Raw genomic sequence first — 7,871 nt, forward strand, 5'->3', positions numbered from 1 at the left:
GTGGCGTGACGTCAGAGACGGGGATGCTAACATTTTATGTGCGCTTCCATTATGAAAAAAACAACAACCGAAAGTCTCAAATCGCAGCCCAAAATGATAACTAATTGTGCTACTTCTGTTAATAGCAAACGTGTGTTTTGTGTTTTATCATAAAAGTAAAGACGTTCAATCTGCACCATTGGTTCATAGGCTAAGGTTAATGCGGAACTGTAAGTAACTTTTATCATCCTATATTTTCCGTTTACTTCATAGTGTTTGACAACGCTGGTCACACAGTACATCGCCTCGTCCGATAACAGAACGCAAATAGATATTCCGGGTTGTAGATTGGTAGCACGTTGGGATTGACTTTCAAATTGTGTGAGTGATTAATTTAAAATTTATGTAATTCATAATACTGTTAAGTATATGTTACCAGGATTAAATGTTTAAGATGACCTCACATCACAAAACAGCAAACAATATTCGGTTTAATTGATAAGGAAGAAAATCATATGTGTGACATAAAAAATGGCATATAAGGTTATTTGTGTGTGACAATAAATTGGCATATAGGGCTATATGTGTGTGACATTAAACTGGCATACAGGGCTTTATATGTGTGATATTAAACTGACACATAAGTCGTTGTATGTGTGACATTAAACTGACATATTCGGCTTTATATGTGTGACATTAAACTGACATTTAAGGTGTGTGTGTAACATAAAACTGACACATAGGGTTTCATATGTGTTTATATGTGTAACATTTCACGGACAGATAAGGCTCTTTAAGTGTGACATTAAACTGGAATAAAGGTATATATATGCGTGTGATATTAAACTGGCATATAAGGTTCTATGTGTGTGACATTTATCTGGTATATAGGACTATATGTGTGTGACATTAATCTCGAATATGCAGCGCTGTGTGTGACATTAAACTGACACATAGGGCTCTATATGTGTGACATTAAACTGACACATAGGGTTTTATATGTGTGATATTAAACTGACACATAGGGTTGTATAGGTGTAACATTTAACTGACACATTAGGTATCGTATGTGTGACATTAAACTAACACATAAGGTTTTATATGTATGACATTAAACCGACACATAGGGTTTTATACGTGTGGCATTAAAGTAAAACATAGGGTTTATATGTGTGACATTAACCTGACACAAAGGGTTTTATAGGTGTGATATTAAACTAACATATAGGGTTTTATATGTGTGATATTAAACTGACATATAGGGTTTAAAGTGTGTGACATTAAACTAACACATAGGGTATTGTATGTGTGACATTAAACTTACATATAGGGTTGATATGTGTGACATTAAACTGACACATAGGGTTTTATCCATGTGACATTAAACTAAAACATAGGGTTAATATGTGTGACATTAACCTGACACATAGGGTTTTATAGGTGTGATATTAAACTAACATATAGGGTTTTATATGTGTGATATTAAACTAACATATAGGGTTTAAAGTGTGTGACATTAAACTAACACATAGGGTATTGTATGTGTGACATTAAACTTACATATAGGGTTGATATGTGTGACATTAAACTGACACATAGGGTTTTATCCGTGTGACATTAAACTAGCACATAGGGTTTTATATGTGTGACATTAAACTGACACATATGTCTTAATGTTTGACATTTAAAATGACATATAGGGCTATACATGGGTGACATTTAACTGGCATATAAGGCTATATTTGTGTAATATTATAATGCCATATAGGGCTCTCTAAGTGTGACATTAAACTTGCATATAGGACTATATATGTGTGATATTAAACTGGCATTTAAGGTTCTATGTGAGACATTAAAACTGAATATACAGCTCTATATGTGTGACATTTAACTGGCACATAGGGCTATATATGTGTGTCATTAAACTGGCACATAGGGATTTATATGTGTGACATTAAACTGACACATTGGGTGTTATATGTGTGACATTAAACTAACACATAGGGTTTTATATGCGTGACATTAAACTGACACACAGGTCTGTATGTGTGACCTTAAGCTGACACATAGGTCTCTATTTTTTTACATAACACTGATATATAGGGTTATACGTGGGTGATATTTAACTGGCATATAGGGCTATATGAGTGACATTAAACTTGGACATGGGGCTCTACATGTGTGACATTAAACTTACATATAGGGTTTTATATGCGTGACATTAAACTGGCACAAAGGGTTCTTTATGTGTGACATTATACTGACACATAGGGTTCTATATGTACGACATTAAGCTGACACATAGGTCATAAAACTGATAAATAGGGTTATATGTGGATGACATTATATTGAAATAGGGCTCTGTATTAAAATGGCATATGCAGCTCTGTGTATGTGACATTTAACTGGCATATAGGGCTATATGTGTGTGACATTAAACTGGCATATAGGGCTATATGTGTGTCACATTAAGCTGACACATGGTCTTTATATGTGTGACATTAAACTGGCATATACGGCTTTATAAGTGTAACATTAAACTGACACATACGGCGGCTCTCTGTATGTGACATTAAATTGGCATTTTCGCCACTGTATTTGTATGAGGACATGATCTCGAAAACTGTCTTACAGGTAGCGCACCATTCAAATTATCATTATCAATGATACCATTACACTTCCACCCCCACACGGACAAGGTTGAGAGACCTTTACAGACCATCAGAGCTGTCAAGATTAAACCTGAACTCACTTGAGAACAGTATACTGTCCCAATCTTGTCTTCTGAACCTCAGATGCTGACAGTGACGTAGAAGGACAATTGGGCGTTTTTCTTAACCGGCTGCGTAAGGATCTGCCACTTATTGATCTCATCACAAGAATTGTCCTAGCTGTTAATGTGGCAGTTTGGTATTGAGTTCTGTAGATGCACCAACCTAATATGGTTATCTGGTGGCGTGACGTCTCACGTGGACTACGCGGCACTTGGCGAATCATGAGTGTTGCCCTGCGAACGATAACGTCTCCAAAGCGATGCTATTGTGTTTCGATGACCATTTAAATGCGTGGCAACTTGGTTTTCAGCAAGCAGGGGCACTGCGTACGCATTATTTACGGTTAAACAAAAGTGTTACCTCACACACTTGATAGCTAAACAATCCTTGTGTGATGTTTACATAACAAATACACGTGTGTTAGTATCATGCTCTCAACAAACACGCAAATATCCAAATTGTGCACTATGCATTAACATGTACGCGCACATTGTGAATCACGAGCTTAAATTGGAGAAGATCTCTTCATGAATATGTACTCAAACATGCATTATTTGATTTAAGAATAAGTTGTTTTTTGGGAACTTTATATCATGCTCTGGTCTTTTTTTCCGCTTGTTTTAACTAAAAAGTACTTCATTATGTTTGACTTAAGGACAAGCGTACGCTCATGACAATTGTCAGAAAGACAAAGATTTACAATTCAGATCTGAAACATTTACGATGAAATAAAACATTAAAAAGAGACAAGTGTAGTATAGCATGAATGGCAGGGAACAACGAACAAGTCTTCAACAGTCCCCTGTTTTCTATTGGTCAGAACGTGGGACCTTACTTTCGAGTCTTAGTTCGCATCCTATATTTATCACACTTTAAACACAAATTATCAACAATTTATTTCATCGGCAGGTTGTCAGTGGCGAGAATTCCCCCAATTCAGAATTACTCGATTTCTGTCTTTGATAAAAATAATTGTCCGTAGCGTTAATTCGCGATTAGCCATCCACCCCGTCGGGTGCCTGTGTTGACAAGGTTTCTTTGTTTCTTTGTATATTTATATATTCCAGCTATATGACGGCGGTCTGCAAATAATCGAAACCTGACCAGACACTCTAGTGATCGATATTATGAGCATGGATCTTCGCAATTATGATACGATGACGTGCATCAACCAAGTTAGCCAGCCTGACCAACCGATCCCGTGAGCCGTCTCTCACGACAAGCATAGTCGCCTCTTACGACAAGCATGGGTTGCTGAAGACCTGTTCTAACCCGAATCTTCACGGGTCGTTGACGAGGTAGATAGACGTATGATATACTGGAAGCGGAGATATGTGAGTTATTTATACTGTATGAACATAGTTCACATAAATGCACATCAATGAATGAAAAATAATTGCTTAAATCAATAAAGTCAATAAGAGTTGCTAAAGGTCTCAATCCTGGTAGTGTCAAGGTTGTGGAATGTTGATAGGCAAATCGGTGATGTGGAAATGGGGCATTGAGGTAGTGGACGTTACACACCAATGTTCAAGAAGACGTCTGATAATACGTTTTATCATATAATGGGTAGGTTTCTCGGATAAAGCCAACGGATAAAAACGATATCCGTTGGGGTCATATGCGGATACAGATGCAAATAGCAAAGGTCAAGTAGGGACTATTTTCACTGTTTATAAACAAACATGGCGTCGCCCTTGTCATTCGGCGATCGAGTCAGAATTAACCATCGGGAATCTGGATAAACTAAAGGGATAATTGCTATCATTATCAAAAGAACAGTCTAATATTATGAAAATCAGTGTCCAACTGTGACGTAGCTAAGGCATTTTATAAGTTTTGTGAACTTTGGAGATATAATAAATCTCGAAACAATTTTGCGAGGGCACTAGGTCTAGCCAAGCGGGATCAGTAGCCATATTTGTGATTATAGACAATTTCAAGCACAGAATTAAAGAAGGACATTATATGATAAAGAGGTTTTCACGCTTGTGTGTATGGGGGTGGTAAATATCCTGTATTAGGAATCCAAACTATGTATTTAGCTCGCCAAGCCTCGCTTAATACAATGTTAATTCCTAATGCAGGATATTTACCATCTCCAAACACAGTCGCGTGATAAACTCTATTATCGAAATGGGAGAGATTCAAACACAATTATCGAATTGTGCGCAGTTTGTAAAAACCTGCTTGGAAAAACATCATCGAATTGAGAATTGCATCAAGATATCAGCTATTCTATACAAACTTTCTAGAATGGAGTGGGCAGGGCGTCTTAAATCAGGCACTGGCTTCACGCCATCTTTAATGGCGAATCGACGTTTCTTCTCTACGGAATTCCGGTGTCGTGTTAAGAGACATGCTCTTGAACTAAGAGCATTGTACCACCGTCCATCACGGCATGGTGTTGACTTACAGACGGTGTGCGCATCACCTTCAGCGAGTTCAAATATCTCGATTCCATGTGATTAGAGACCACTGATTTTCCTTTAAATTCCTGTAACCCTACATGCCTATTACGGTCGTGTAAAATGTCACGGTCACTGTTCAGTCATCGTCTCGCTGAGGCCAACTGGATGCACCCCTTGCAATAATATTTGAACTTTGTGAAGATGGTGACTGATGAGTTCTCACAGTATCAAGTGTTAGTGGATATATACTCACCGACAAAAGACATGGGCGTTAAGACGAAATGTTACAAAGTGTTACCACAGTGTGTCCTTTTTCTTTTCTACACCAAAATCCTCTCGAGTCTCGAGTTTTTATGACATTCACAAAACATAATAGTATGTTTGTTTGTAAATAAATCCAATTTGAATAATTCTTCATATGTTAATTAACAGCTGTACGTAGTATTCGCGATTCTTTTGTCGGTGAGCATATAATAGCCTGGCTATTTACTTAATTTGACAATTCCATGCAAGTTGTTACTGATACCTGTCAGAGGAATTATTGTCAATATAAAGGAGTCCATTTATATATATATATTTCTTGTGGCAGACGTTGATGTTTCTGTTTCAGCATGCAGTGCAAAACCTTTAGTAGGGGACATGTAGTCTCAGCCACCAATATCTGCCTACAATTAAAGCATGCTGATGTGATACCCGACACAAAACGACGAAACCCCGGCTTATGCAGGATATACCCAAGTTGCATTTAGCTCTGGTCAATTAACTATATAATTTACTATTGAAGAAATTCATCCGTCAGGTCGATTCCTTGAAAAACGCAAATTTCCGGATTAGCGGGATATCACTGTCGTCATATCGTCTTATTACCAAATGAAACTATTTTGAAGAGCCATTATCGCTTTCCGCTAGAAGTAACAACACCACATTGGGTTAAAAAAGAAATATGTTACTTTACCTGTGTTTCAATAGCAATTGCATGAACAATGTATAAATTTCAGTGGTTTTACCAAACGTTTTCTGTCAAATAACAGTTACGAATTTTAATTCATGATAATTTAATTTCAGTAATTGTGCTCTCGTTTTAACATTATATCTGAAAGGAAAATGTGTGCGGGTGACGATTAAAAGCATTATTATTCATAAACAAGTTCCTTGATCATTTCAATGTCAATAGAATATTTGGATAAAAGTATTATTATGTATTGAAATAATCCTTTGCACCAAGGTATCGACTTCCCGGGTTGTGTTTTATTTACCTTCTTTCATTTTCCTTGTGAACACAGTATTACACAAATCTTGTATTCTGTTTATTCAATGTCTCCCACATTGTAAGTTTAAGATAGCTTTGTGTTGCCACGGTGTATAACTAACGATTACTCGTAATTGTCAAGGGGGCACGGTCGGCCCAGTTGTCTAAGGCGCCGCGATGCGCTGTGCAGAGTTGCGTCCCTTGGGCACGCCAGAAACTTTTGTTTGTGGGTCCGAATCCCGGTTCGCCCCGATTATGTTTCTAGGTTTGTCAGCACGAGACCCGTGCTCGTGGGTTTCACCGAAATGGTAAACGTCTGAGACCTGCATCACTTTGGGATTTCATCCCTGATAAGGCTGACACGACGTGATAAAACTGGAATACTGTTAAAAGCGTCGTTAAATCCAACTCACTCAAAAAGGTATTTATAGCGTGCAAGTGTACACATACATGGAGTCGGTAAATAGGGTAACAAGACCATCATGGTAAGGTTCAACGTTTGCACTTTAAAATTATGTTTTGTGCACGTAAAATGCCTAAGTGGTTTATTAGTTACCACCTGAAAGATGTCTGAACTCCCCAGGGAATTGAACATTTAATATGCAAAAGCAAGGGATATACAAAGGGTCGGTCCCTTAATCTGAACCTAGTAATTAACACGCGTACACTGGGAAGTCGCATCACAACACTTAAACCGTCAAGTAAGAGAATATATGGATGTCAACTTCCTTTTAATGAGGAACACAACGTTCGGAGTCTATGCTTACTCCTTCACTTTCATCAGGTGCATGAGGGAGTAAGCACATACTCCGAATCGTTGTCATCCTCATAATAAAGAAGTTGACATCCATATTCTCTTCCTTATGTGTATTTCTTCTCAATGCCTCTCAAAGACGTAACCGTTGTTTTGAACTATTAGATTTGACGCATTAGTGACATTAACCATAGAACGGTCGATTATACCTGCAGTTCAATTCACACAAACGAAATAGTGCAACAGAGAGTCGTACCTTTTATATTAACTATGCATTGACACTCTCGATTCATATCAGTAACTAAAAGGCATCCTTGAGCTCCCGATAAATCATGGTTAAGTCATAAATATAACATTAAAATAAAGAAATGATTACTTTGATGATGTTATATTTTGCATAATATTGTAACAACCTAAACATTCATTGTTTTTTTTAATTGAGTCAAATAGGCGCAACCATTAAACACTCATGATATTGATTTGTTTGGGAAGTACAGCAGGCTACCCCTAATGGCGTATGTTTTTGAAGCAAACATTTCTTGTAAAGTGCATACATCGTCTTCAAGAATAGATTAATAATATGTAAATGTGAATGTACCATTTTCGAAACTTCGACAAATACAATGTATACTTTCATTAGTCAAACTAGTGATGCCTCTAAAGTTAACAGGGGCGGCCGGGTAGTCTAGTGGTTAAAGCGTTCG

This window comes from Haliotis rufescens, unplaced genomic scaffold (assembly GCF_023055435.1).
Source record: "Haliotis rufescens isolate VD_foot unplaced genomic scaffold, xgHalRufe1.0.p SCAF_63, whole genome shotgun sequence".
Taxonomy (NCBI): domain Eukaryota; kingdom Metazoa; phylum Mollusca; class Gastropoda; order Lepetellida; family Haliotidae; genus Haliotis; species Haliotis rufescens.